The sequence below is a fragment of the Sesamum indicum genome, linkage group LG1, assembly GCF_000512975.1.
Source record: "Sesamum indicum cultivar Zhongzhi No. 13 linkage group LG1, S_indicum_v1.0, whole genome shotgun sequence".
Classification (NCBI taxonomy): Eukaryota; Viridiplantae; Streptophyta; class Magnoliopsida; order Lamiales; family Pedaliaceae; genus Sesamum; species Sesamum indicum.
Window position 1 is genome coordinate 15,403,204 of NC_026145.1, and position 14,609 is coordinate 15,417,812.

At 34.5% G+C, this 14,609-nt stretch overlaps 1 long non-coding RNA gene across 8 annotated transcripts; it reads right to left on the bottom strand.

Annotated features, from left to right (window-relative positions):
• On the bottom strand, positions 5,474-11,600 carry LOC105168947. 8 transcript variants are annotated; one of them, XR_002287579.1, is made up of 5 exons: positions 11,484-11,600; positions 10,927-10,983; positions 10,265-10,407; positions 8,598-9,800; positions 5,474-5,744 (listed from the first exon to the last, which is right to left on the bottom strand). It is a non-coding gene; the product is annotated as an uncharacterized LOC105168947 (long non-coding RNA). The 8 variants fall into 8 exon arrangements; XR_002287578.1 differs by having other exon boundaries at positions 10,927-10,998; XR_002287582.1 differs by lacking the exon at positions 11,484-11,600 and adding an exon at positions 11,094-11,112.

The window sequence follows — 14,609 nt, forward strand, 5'->3', positions numbered from 1 at the left end:
TTGCTTAGATATCTATCTCAACTCGAACGGATCCATATCCTGAAAGAAATACATAGTGGCTGCTGCAGAGCACATACAAATACTTGGATGCTTGCCAATAAAGCACTGCGAGCGGGATATTTCTGGTCCTCCATGACGTAAGATGCCAAGCAACTGGTGATCAAATGCGAAAAATGTTAAAAACATTCTTCGCTTATATACCAAACCGCATAGCCCCTAACAACTATGTTATCACTTTGTCCCTTTACATAATGGGGGGCAGACATTGTGGCACCTTTTCTCGAGGCACCCGACCAAAGAAAATTTCTGCTAGTAGCTATCTACTACTTCACGAAGTAGGTGGAAGCTGAGCAACTCGCCTGTATAACAGAAATGGAAGTAATGAAAATTCATATGAAAAAATATCATTTGTCGCTTTGGGCTCTCACGAAAAATAATCTTAGACAACGATCGACAATTCCAAGACCACATAATACAAGATTGGTGTAACGGTTTACATATCAAACAAAGATCAACTTCAGTAGCCTACCCCCAAGCTAGTGAGCAAGTAGAAGTCACCAACCGAATTCTTGTCAAGGAATCAAAAGACACCTAGAGCGAGTCGGGGGAAATTGGACAGAAGAATTAACCAGTGTCCTATGGGCATATCGCATAACTCCTAGAGGGTCCACAGGAGAAAGCCCCTTCACCACAGTGAACGAGACAGAAACCGTCATCTCTGCAGAGTTAGGGTACCCTCTTATAGAATTCTCCATTTTCAGAAGAAAATAATACGAAACTGTTAAGAGAAAACCTAGTCCTCATCGAAGAATTGAGAGACAAAGCTTTCATTCGGATTTAAAGGTATAAAAACACTATGATCAACACTCACAATAAGAAAGTAATAATACGAAGCCTCCAAGTAGGTGACTTGGTATTACAAAGGGTAGATGCATCAAAATCAGTAGGAAAAATGGATCCCACTTGGGAAGGGCCTTTCAAGGTCACAACCATAATAGAACGAGGTGTTTATGAATTGGAAGATCCTAAAGGACGACCATTGTCAAGACCCTGGAACATTTATAACCTCAAGAGGTACTACTCATGATGAAGAATACCCTCATTTTACACCCCACATCCTGCAATAAAGTCCTCTTGAAGGACTCTCCCTAAAAAATGTCCTCCTGTAGGACATCCTACAATGGGTTTTCCTGAAGGATCTCTCTTAAAATTTGTCCTCTCTATGGACATCATTCAACTAGCCTTCCCATAAAGGCTTCCCTTACTAAATTTACCTGTTGATAGGCATATTTCGAAAGGTTAGATGTATCACATTCGTTAAATTGAAGCATAAAAGCATTCAAAAGTAAACGCTACCAAAGCTTATGCAGACATCCACTGTTGAAAGGACCCACCTGGGGCTTCCACCTTAAGCCCTCATTTACTTTTTAGTGTTCTCTTTTATAATATATGTTTTGTGCCATACTTTTTAAATACTTCATCAAGAGACAAAAAAGAGAGAGAAAGGTAAAAAGGAACCCCTTACTTAAAATATCCTGGAGGCACCTTCAAGAAAAATTGGGAACCCCCGCCCCAGAAGTTTGATGTAAGGTTCCACGCTCCATGATAAAGCCTACGGGTACTCACATATCAAAGAAGCAGAGCAACAAACATGGAAGGAAAGATAAGTCGATACCATGTCAAGACCCATGGCCTAAAAATCGTGGCCAGGGGCAAATTTGTTCCATCAAAGTAAACAAATAAATTGTCTCATCTCCATCTTCAATGGAGGAAAGCAAGCAAAAGAAGTAAATTGTTCCGAATGGAAACCACATTACATTTTCAAATTTTTTCACCACAGGCAGGGCCTTCATTCTTTTCTTTGGAAGTCACATCAACAAAAGTTTCAGACAGACAAGCATCGACATCCTTGGGGGTATCTCCCTCCTTTCGAGCTCCCACTCTTAAGAGGTCCCTCGCTGTAGATTCAATTATTGCTTCAGGGGGGGGACCCCTCACTTTTGCCTCGGCCTCTTCTAATATGTTGTCTAAATCATCCTCTGCGAAAAAAAGCAACTTGTCAAGGACACGCCTAGGTGAAAAGTGGCATCAGATTAAAGGAAGATCAATTCCAAGATCGAATTTGATTCAAGAGGGAAACCTCTACCTTCAGGAGCAGGAACATCTAAAAAAGGGTCTGGAGCATTTTTCATGGCCGTGGCAATAGCTAAAAAGGAGGGCTCCTCCCCTGATGGAGGGTACCCATGCGCCTTGAACTGTTCTTTGCATGCCATAAAACCATGTTCGAAGTAAGTTCCTGTGATTTTAGCTAATTCCCTTTGATAGGTCTCCTTCTGCAATTTTTTTCAACTCTTTCTCAAGCTGCTATGAGCGACCCACTGCTTCCTTCTAATACTCCCTAAGCTTATAATTCTCAGCCCCCAGACGCTCTAACTTCTCCTAAAACTTCCTGCTTTGGGCATTAGGTTGGGTGCTGGGAGGACGGAGAAGAGCTCCTCGCAAATAGAGATAGACTGTCAGAAGGGAGGAAAGGGGTCAGGAGGTCATTGATCAAGAGAAGGAAGGAAAATTGAAGACATCATACCTTAAGCATATACGAGGAGGCTATCCCCTCCAGTTTCTCCTTCATTAGGGAGGGTAGCAAGTGCTTATCCCCTGAGGATAGCACCCCTTCATGAGTTCGGCCACCAATGGAGCATTACTCTCTCTTCATAAGTCCCGCATCAACTTACTGAAGATGTTTTCTGCATCAAGAAAGGATAAGCAATATCATGACATAGAACTCGTTCAAATAAAGAAAAGAACAAAAATTATTAACAAAAATACCCAGGGAATCCCCCAAGGGTTCCACCCGTGGACTTAAACCGAAATGGCCCAACAACCTTTCATCAATGAGGGATTGTCAATCATAAAGGTTGTCGTTCAATATATCCAGCAGGGAGGTCAGTGCAATGGACTTCCCCAACCTGAAGAGGATGAAGAACCTCCTGAATCGAATGATCAGGGAAGGACCAAGGGCGAGAAACAAGACAGAAAAAAAAAACTCTTCTTCCAGTTTTTCGGGGGGTGGGGGGGGAAGGCAGTAAGGAGATTCCAGGATGAGGCACGAACACAAAAAAACCAATCTCCACTCTTTTCAAACTGTAAGACTGAGTAAAGATACTGGCAGAAATGGGAAATTGATGAAAACGAAAAATCATGAAGAATCTGGCCAAAAGTTTGAAGGAGTTGGGGACTAGCTGATTTAAAGGAACAACAAAAAGACGCGCTACATCGGAGTAAAAGGAGGGGATGGGGAAACGAAGGCCTGATTTCAACTATGCAGAAAATAAGGTCAAGCAGCTAGGGGGAGGAAAGTGGGGACGACTCTTGGGGGAAGGGGTGTAGAGTACAACGAAAGGAGAAATATAATACTCCCCATGACCTTGAGGACAGAGAATACTCACTCCAGAGGCGAAGGAGAAACCTCCCTTTTTGCTTCTCCATGGAAAGAATCTTCCCCTTTTTTTGGCCCACTCGTGAGGATTGACTTCCTCCTCATCGATTAAACGATGGGCCGCTGTAGTTGCTATTTAACTATGCATTTGAGGGATTACTTTATTTGGTTCCGCACTTGCTTAATAAGTTGAGCTATGCCATAATAATTACGTGAACCCTCATTGATGTGATGAACTCAGCCATAACGAGATCAACTACACTTGGATGGTGCAACACTATTTTTTACTTGTTTCTTGCAACTACTACTTTCTTGGATCTAGCGCAACGAGTTATTTGATATGCTATGTTTCCACTACTCTTGTTTAAGCCATATAGACATATTTCTAATACTTCATAAGTGGTGTTGCGAAACATTAAAGATCGAAGGAATTGCAATAGGTAATTTAATATAAAATAAAAGAGGAACTTGATCCACAAAGTCTAAACAAAGTATTACAAACAAAGTATTCTTATTTACAATAGGCCAAATTTGTTCTAAGGATAATGGATGTCGATGTTCCCGAAAAGAAACCGCAAGGCTCTTGTGTGTTCATGGAAGCTAGTGTGAAGCAAGTTGACGACTGTATCATTTGGCTAACACTTGTCCGGATCATCTTCACTACCATTACCCTGCATGTAATCAACAATATCAGTATCATTTAAAGGTATGTAAATAGCAAAATACATAACGTATCTATTACAATTGATGGCTCTAAAGTTTGTATTTGGATTTTCGATTATGTGCTTGCCAAAATAACATTATCGCATTAAAAACTGTGCGGGAATTTAAAGATTGAAGTAGGAGATTCAAACACTCAATTGTTTCGTATTGATCGCTAAAAAAATGTGCTTTTTGACACAATCTAGAACCACATGATAACCTAATGTATCTATCACTTCCTCTCTACCATTTTTCTAACCAAAGGCGCAACCTTTGTCCCTATCTAGTTATTCTCCACCGGTTTTTTCCATAGTTTAGAATCCAAGAAAGGGTGAAACTATTGCATTTTTTCTTTGTATACTTCAAATAAAAAAAAATGTACGTGATTTCTATGAAACCTTCACATTCTCAACATTCTAACTTGGAAATAATGGGATTATGAGTTCTGAGGCCAGTTTAAAATGTGAAGAGTAGTTCGGAGTTGATGCCTAAAGGGTTTATTCTTTTTCTCCTTAATTCTTTTCAAGCAAATTGAACTAAGGGATCTCATATTCCGGTGTGGTGTGGACGTGTCTTTAAAGAATTTTAACATTGAAGTCTCGCGTAAACAGCTCAAATGAATGAGGTTCAAAGTAAATCAATCAAATATAATTCTTGATTTACGTTTATTGCACTTCTCGTTTTTTAATTTTACTATAAGCACCGTTAAATTTTATTGTTGTTGTAATTAACTATATCGAACGCCCCGCAACTACAAGGGTAGAGCACTTGGAATCATGGTATTATTATGCTCGACTTTCAATTTACGTAATTTTATTTACCGCTTCCAATTGTGCATTCTAGGATCGATTCACTCGCATTTTCATTGCTTTCAGATTGGAGCTGTAGCAGATGTGATTGGCATCAGCAATGATGATGCAACATATCTGTATGCATTCTAAGGAATTATACAATTTACATTGCGGCAACTCATTCCATTTTCGATTTCTCTCCTTAAGAGTATATCTGCACCCTTTAATTGAATGTATTGAAGAGCTTCGTAATATGAGAAGTCTAGATTCTGGTTTTAAATAGCAAAATTACGAGTGGTGTTTATGAGACTATTTGAAAAACAAATCAGAGAGGAAAAGAATAATGAAACTTTTGATACAAGTTGAGAACTAAGAAGCATTGCTCTGATTAATGAAGCCGAGTGCTCTTTTGGAAGAATGCATAAAAATAGTTATATTTACGTATATCATAGTTCTGTCACAAGACTATAATTAGGACTTGTAGGAGAGAATAGTAGTAGTAATAAGTGTAAGTGGTGTTGCATCGCATTAAAAACTGAAGGAATTGCAACAGGTAATTTTAATATAAAAAAGAGGAACTTGATCCTCAAGTCTAAACAAAGGCCTTTTCCACTGAAGACCAAAAGTACTACAAATAAAGTATTCTTATTTATAATAGGCCAAATTTGTTCAAAAGATAATGGATGTTGATGTTGCGGAAAAGAAACCGCAAGGTTCTTGTGTGTGTCATAAAAGCTAGTGTGTTATTGTGAAGCAAGTTGAAGACTGTATCATTCGGCTAAATACTTGTCGGGATCATCTTCACTAGCATTACCCTGCACGTAATCAACAATATTAGTGTCATTTAAAGGTATGTAAAGAGCAAAATGTATCTATCTATAATACACGTCTATTACGATTGATGGCTCTAGAGTTTGTATTTGGTTTTTCAATAATGTGCTTGCCAAAATAACATCATCTCGTTAAAAATTGTGCAGGAATTTAAAGATTGAAGTAGGAGATTCAAACATTCAATTGTTTCACATTGACCGCTAAAAAGGATGTGCTTTTTGACACTATTTAGAACCACATGATAACCTAATGTATCTATCGCTTCCTCTCTACTATTTTTCTAACCAAAGGCGCAACCTTTGTCCCTATCTAGTTATTTCCACCGATTTTTTCCATATTTTAGAATTCAAGAAAGGGTGAAACCATTGCATTTTTTCTTTGTATACTTCAAATCCAAAAATGTATGTGATTTCTATAAAACCTTCACATTCTCAACATTCTAACTTGGAAATAATGGGATTATGAATTCTGAGGCCAGTTTAAAATGTGAAGAGTAGTTCGGAGTTGATGCCTAAAGGGGAGATAACCCTCCACCATTTTTGTTAATTTATTCTCAAATTATTCATTATGTTAGGTTTTTATCCAATTTGCTTTTTCAAAACCTTTTGATTGTCATACATTTAAGATTTTTGTACAAATTGTACAGAAACACCATATTTGTCCATATCGACATCCAAATTTTTGTAGGTGTATCATAGTAAAATTTATCGAAAAATCACTACTACACAACCACAAATTAGTTTATTTTTGAACTTCAAAAATTAAATATCATACACTACACGGAAAAACAGTTGTCTAGATGCCATCTCATTGTTTATTTTTAAATTACTTGTACACCACCTATCATGTTAAAAGATTTGTTACCACATTTTGGCAAGTAGCAATATAGTTAATGCATGTATTTCTTTAAGTATTATCAATTCACTTATTTATCAGTATACACTTTTTTTGAAGTCTAAAGAAAAAATTATCCATTTGTTCAAAAGTAATGAATCGAATGCACTTCAAACTTCAAAGTGTTCTCAAGAATACAAAAACTTTTTTAAATGACAATAAAAATCAATTAATAATTTTCTTTGAAAATAAAAACATGTGACTTTTTTAGGCACTTATGCACAAACAAGTAAATGAAATACATCTGTATACTTATTAAAACTGACCAAAATATTAAAACTTTGTAAATTTATCTTAGAGAAATTAGTGCATTTCATACTGATTTTGAAAACATGAGTTGATAAAGCACTTGGCAAGAGAAGACAAATCTTAGTAAAAGAATAAAAAGAAAACAAAGTTTTTGGAAATATACTATGGTTAATTACTCAATAAAACTAAAAAATTCTCATATCTATTATTAATTTGTTCATTAAAAAATATTTATCAAATGTTTGAGATTACGTATATTCACAAAATTCATGAAATCTCCTTAAAAAAAAATTGATTGGCATCTAGACAACCGCTCTACACTTTAGCATAGTATTTAATTTTTCAAAGTTCCCAAATAAAATAACTCATAGTTGGATAATATAGATTTTTCAATATTTTTCTATGATACACCTGCAAACATAAGATGTTAACATGAACCAACATGATTTCTGTAAATTCATACAATAATTTTAAATGTATAACAACAAAAAGTTTCAAAACAAGCTCATGAAGAAACCCAACACGACGAATTAACCAAGAATAAATTTACAAAAAAAAGGGAGATTTGTTCTCCAATTTAGGTCTCAACTCTATACTTGCATCATTCACATTTCAACAGCCCCAAACATTCCCAATCCTATTCTTTCCGAGTCAAAATGATGGTCACGTGAGTTTTTCAAAGAAATCAGCGCACAAAATTTGGATTTGAAGTTTACAAAGCATAAATTCAATGGTTTCAGTCTCCTTGATTTCAAAATATGGGAGAAAAGTCGGCAAGGAAGAACTGATAAGGACATTGGTTTTTTTTTTGGTTAGAAATTTGAGAGGAATATGAAGATACATGAGTTAACATTAGGTTCTAAAATATCATCAAAAAGCATACTTTTAGCGGCCAAAATGTGTCTCAATTGAATGTTTTAAATCCTACTCAACCCTTTTGATTCCCACACAATTTTTAATAATATAACGTTTTTCGGTAACACAGAATTTGCAAAACCAAATCCAAACTGTACCGCCTTCAACCTATAATAAACGAGTACACATAACCTATAATACTAACTAATACGCTTCACTTGTAGAATCAAATATATGCATGCTACATGTGTTAGGCCACCATTTTTAATTTCATAACACATACTTTTGGAATTTTCTAATGATGGCTAGTCATATCTATCTGATGCTTTTAAGGACGTGAAACATGCTAGACAATTCACAAGTTTAATGGCACTAGTAAGACATGGACAATGACAATATTGCTAACAATAAGCTTGCAAATAAAATAATTGCTAATAAATAATATGACATCACAATTCAATCAGCCCTTTCTCCTTGTACTTCGCATTAAGAGAGAACAAGCAATAAACCAAGACATAGAAGAAAACAACATAAAGAAATGAGGCATTCTCCAATTCAGAGGCATAATATGCAACAGATATTGCATAACCACGATACCTTTCTAGATGCAGTTGATAATAAATATTCTGTGTTGGCCCATTAGTTGGGTGAGTATCAATTCATATAAGAAGTTTAATCCCAGTTCCACGAGAAATTCTAAGTAGAGATAAATTGGACTAACAGAGAGTTTATAGCTGGCACTTAAGTTTTCAGTGAATAACATATATACATTATTACAGGAGATAAGGAGAAATTGACAGGAAAAAGATAATAGTAGTTAAGACAAAGTAGTAACTTACTGCTCCTAAAGTAGTAGACTCCCAGTTACCGATCAAAGCCAAAACTTTTCCAAACCAAAGTTCTAGCAAAGGAAGGATCACTAGCAGCAAATTGCATTAAGACAGAATTGTAAAAGCATAAACAACATGGCAAAAGTTCTTCACGATCAAGAAACCTGTCTAGATGCATTAAAAAAGTATGCTCTGTTGGCCCATCAATTCGGCCAGATTTTTAAACTCATATTGAAAGACAGCATACAGATGGCCCTTACAGTCCAATATATATACACACACATATAAAGTTAGGAGATAGGCTGAAACTGATGGTAACAAGGATAATAGTAGGAAATAAAAACTTACTTACGGGTCAGAAAGTGACACATATGTTGATTAAAGTCAAGCTGTCAGTGCATGAATTCCCATTACCTTCGAGTAGTTGTAAGACCATCACCATGGTGTAATTGACAAACTCAACATATGTAAACAATGGTTGTCTGATTTTTGCTTTAATTAATTGAAGATAAAACTCCCCGAACTTGGATTTGCAGTTTGTTGTAAGTTTTCGAACTTTAGAAAAGAAACATCAAAAGTGAAAATCTTGCAGCAAAGTGTCATAAACTATCAAATTTCAAGAAGTGCAGATATCTTTCTATGAAAAATCAATATCTAAAATTCGATAGATAGACAAGAGCTTTTCCGTTATTCTTTGCCCACAGTACGTGCCTAGTGAAAACAGAGAATGAAATAACATTACTTAAGTTCAATGTTAGGCAAACAGATTTTCTATCTAAATTACCAATCAAACAAATTAAGCACATGCATAAGGTAATTTCTCCAATACTACCAATAAAAATTGTTCTTCAAGATTATAAGAAGAAACTACAGAATCATTATTTGTGGCAGTTGTGTGCAGCTACTAGTTGTTATCAGATTAGGTGATGCAAAGTGATGTTTCTCTTACCTTTAATGTTTTAGATGCCCATAAGTGGATAATGGTGCTAATCGGCTTCCCAACAATGTCCCACGAGGAGAAAATTTTTGCATCCTGTGAACTTTATCAGGCGCTCTAATGCAGCTAATCCGAAGAGAAATCATGATTGTCCCTCATTCTCCAAAACAAGGGAATCCTCAATTAATTCAAACTCAAACAGTCTGCTGAGCCATTCTAATCGTGGGAAGATCAGCCAAACACCAAGATTACGGTCCAATCCACGGCCTGCACACCTTGCCACCAGTTTAAAAAAAGCACACAATCACCAAATATTCATATAAGAGCTAGAAGCACTAGGTCATCAATAAGAGAGAAGGGAAGCAAACATGTCTATATAATCAAGTGCATAGAAAACAAGACCTCGATGACCATGAAGAATCACAGGTGGAGGACTGAAATTCTTCAACCATAAAATCATTTCGAGAGCTATATATAATCTAACAAATTTTCCAAGAGCCAACTTCATCCACAATCAATGGCAGTCGGCCCATAGAACATGGTTTTAGTGCTAGCCTAACCATTGATTAGCATTAAGAATAAGTGAAATTGGCAAAACGTCACATACATGACTGCAAGAACAAGTGCAAAATGTACAATTCAATTGTAAATTGGCTTTCAGATTTCACACATTATGAATCAGATACATATGATAAGCTTTAAGAATGATTGAAAAATATAAACTAAGGTAATTAGTCACCTGGGAATACAATGAAAGTGCCATCTTCTTCATTTTTCCCAGAAATTCTAGAGGCACTGGAGCCTGAGAATAGAAAACACTAGCATATTTCCTTCATTTTTGTAATAGAACCACAAGGCACCAACAATATCATATTTAATTCACTGCAACCAAAAAGAGAAAAAAGAAGCATCTAATTCACAACAATTTGTCGACCGCAAAGTTTACTTTAACCAAAGATGAAAATAATAGAAAAACACATCCATGAAAAGCAGAAATGACAGTGAACATCCTTTCAAAGGAAAATTAGAGATAAGGGTGTAAAGTCTTGTAAACAACACCAATTCGTTTGTGGATATTTCCAAGATTTAACGTTTCCACAAGAAAACATGGGGCAAAAAAAATACTAAACAAAAAAGAGGGAACCGGTTATTTCATCAGACCAAGAAACCATGCGGCACAATGTACTCGCAATTGCAAACCCTACATAACAGAACTAAAAACAAGAAAGTGGGTTCATATTCGAGACCTCCCTGAAAAGCAAGACGCGAGTAATACAAGGAATTAAAAAGCCAAAGAATGGTGGAATCTCCACGCAAAACTTCAAGAAAAAATTCAAAACCACGCGCGGCGGTTAACGGAACATATTCAAGAAACCCCAAAAAAACACCAGCCACATATACCTGAATCTTGATCTTTCGACTTCCAGTTGAATTCGTCCTCTTGGACTCATTGAATTCCTGCATTCAACAATTCTTGGTAAAAGAAAAAGTGTCAAGAAGGAGAAGAACAGAAAAAAAGTTGTAACTTGATGATTCAAAAAATCGATTTGATTCCCCCTGTATCTCACCAAAGTCTGATACATAGAGCGAAGAAGGGAGAAGAAGGGTAATATGCAGTGGGTCAACGGTAACAATTTTTTTTCTTTTTTGATTTAGAAAAACAAAATTAACCTTCTTGCTTGGAAATTCAAATTGTTATCCAATTGAAAAATAGATATTGAATATACATATTTTTATATACTTAAGAAACAATACAGAAAAATGATATTAATTAGAATTTTTATACAAATATTAATATTTTTATTATTTCTTAGATTTTACGTCTCCACAAGAAAACATGGGAAAAAATATAACTAAACAAAAAAAGAGAACCGATTATTTCATCATGCCAAGAAACCCATTAATTTAAGAAAGTAAAAGAACTCGTTTGCTTTGAATTGATGAATTTCAAGAATTACCTAAAGAAATAAGACGCGGAGGCCAAATGGTGGTCGGCACACGAGATTGGCGATCGCAGGACGAGAACGGCGGAGATAGGTGCCTAAGAAGACGACTGATGCCGCTCTTACAATAGACTGCCCTGCCTTGAGAAGGTGAGGAGTGATACGGCTGCCTTGAAAATGATATTAATTAGAATTTTTTGTACAAATATTAATATTTTTATTGTTTATCTTAAAAAACTTGTTAGATAATATTGATCAGATTCATTTTGATAAATTCATTATTTTTAATTCTTTATCCAAAAGCTGTTAGATAATATTGGTAAGATCTCTTCTGGATAAAATTTAATAATTTTTTATGTTTATCTAAAAAATACATTATATTCTATTTGGCATAATAAAGTTCATTCAGGTTGACGGCGCTTAAATGGATAGTTTCAATGATTCATTTTATTATATATAGATTTGAGTTAAGAATAAAATATATTTTTTTTTTGGTAAATAAAAAGAACAGTGAACTATTTTGCTACGTGTGCTATTATAACTATCCTAACTTGAATTATGTATTTAATCAGCATCTTAGATAATCACACCACATAAAAATATAATTGGTGATGCGTTAACGAAATTTGTTCATTTATTAATTCATAAACTCAAATAATATACTATAATTTTAGTGTTTTATTTGGTAATAGATTTAATTAAAATTATTTAATTAAACATTTAAAATACACTAATTATTAATTAATATCTCATATTTTAATTTTAGATGATATTAAAATATAATATTTTAGTTTATATTACCCAAAAACAAACTTAATCAATAATTTAGTACATTCTGATAAACTTTTTTGTATATAAATATTTAATATAATTTATATAAATTTTTACCATTATAATTTCAACATCCACTACCACAAAATGCTTATTTCAAAATTTTCACCATATATTATAATTGTTAGTCAATATATCATATTTTAATTTTGGATAATATTAGTTATCTTAACCCTATAATACTTATTAATGTATGATGGGTGTGGCCCAGCATAATTCGGCCCAAAAACGAAATAAGAAGCCCAGACGCCTCACCTTCGTATGCCCATGACGAGGAAAGAAACCCAGGTTGGAATTGAGTTTGAAAACTTTTATATTTTATTATATATATGTATTATGTATATAAAATACCTTAAGTTTTTAAATATACAAATAAGATTTAATTTTAATATGTCCTGTGTACATACAATTTCATTTACAAAATAACTCCAATTTAAGATTAAAAAAATGTAAATTGTAGAAAATGTGCCTTCTATAGCCGTCTTTTATAAAAGGTATAATTACATCGTCTTTTCTGAAATTTAGTATAATTATTCGTATACTTTCTATAGCTTGACAAATCACATTTGGTATCTTTAATATTTATTTTTGTCTAACAAAAAGATTCTTTTGTTAGTTAAAACTAATTGAATTGGCTTATATTAGTAACAAAATTGAATCGAAATCTATATTTATCCTCAGTGAAAAAATTGTACTTTTGGTTCCAAACGACATGGGGTATTATATTTTTTGTGCAATAGTTTACATGATTAGTACATCTAGTCGCGTAGGCTAAAACATTTTAGTATTTGGGACCAAAAATGCTAACGATTTGTTTTAACCTTATGAGATCAAATGCGCTATAATTATTATCTTGTAAGACGAACAATGCATGCTACAACTTTTTTTCTATTCAGACTAAATGTGCTAATCTTGTAAATTCTGGGATCAAAAGTGCAACCACCTCTATCGTGTGGGACCAAAAATATAATTTTTTCTACCCATATTGACTTAATTATACCTGATTCATTGCATGTTAAACGAATTTTTTTTCCAACCATATTACCCTTACAAGTGTGAAAATATACCTCATCACATGCATTAACATGTAGAGATGTACGAGAGTAGTTTGATTAAAAAAAGATTTATTTGATTTGTAATAAGTCAATTGAGGTAAGTATAAATTTGCATTCTATTTTTTATTAATATCAACAAATTTAATAAATATCGATTAACAGAAAAGTTCATTTACTAAACGAAAACAAACCGGGAGACACAGCAGTCCCCTCGGGATGACAGGAACGACACATAAATGTGTATACGTATAATATATAGAGAAACTTATTTGTATACAATAACATATAATTCCTTTTTTATTCGGACACAATTGTTTTACATATATATATATTTATATTTAAAAAATTATTCAGTGCAAGAAGTAGTCTTTAACCCTAATGCATATAGAGGGCAAAGAAGGAGAAGACAGATGCGGCGATGAAGGATCCAACAGCAGGCAAGGCAGCAGCAAGTGCATTACTGGCTGGGGCGTGGGCTGCGTCGTGGCCTGCAGGGGCGGCTGCATCGTGGCCTGCAGGGGCTTCTGCCGGTGCATGTGCGTGGGTCCCCAGCCGCCACCACAGAGCTAATGGTGGCGACGACGATGAGAGCGACGAGTGCGATCTTCCTCATATCCATGGCGACGACGAAAACTTCAAAGAGGGGAGTGTGTGTGTGTGTGTGAATTTGTGGGAACACAGTAATTTATTTTTATTTATATATGTTGCTGAGTTGTTGTGTTATTCTTTATTGAGGAAAGTGGGTTGTCGTTCATGGCTTTTTATACCTCCAAAATTGCTATTTTTAGAGATTAATATTTGTGGTTAATTCTTTTTCTTGCTATTTTTGGAATGTTTTTGTGGTCCTATGATGTCGGGATGTGCACAAGGTTATGGAACGATTCTGTAGTGCTTGGGCGGTTGTAACTTAGGTAAATTATCTTCATGTCTTTGAGCTTAGCTCTTATTAGACAACTACTTGTATTCTTTACAAAAAAAAAAAAAAAAATTATAAATACATATTTTAAGGATGTAACTATAATTATAAATATATTTTTTTTTAATAATGAAATTTTACACAAAGTTCTGATCGCACCACTTTGCCCCGAATGTTTCTTTTTTTTTAATTACATTTTACACCCAATTTTTATTTTTTATTGCGTCGTCTCAGATTGAAAACTTGTATCAAGCCTAGCATATAAGCTTAATGGACTACTCCTACACCGTTTATATTTATTCACATTTAGAGCGAATATCTATACTACATAATTGAAAA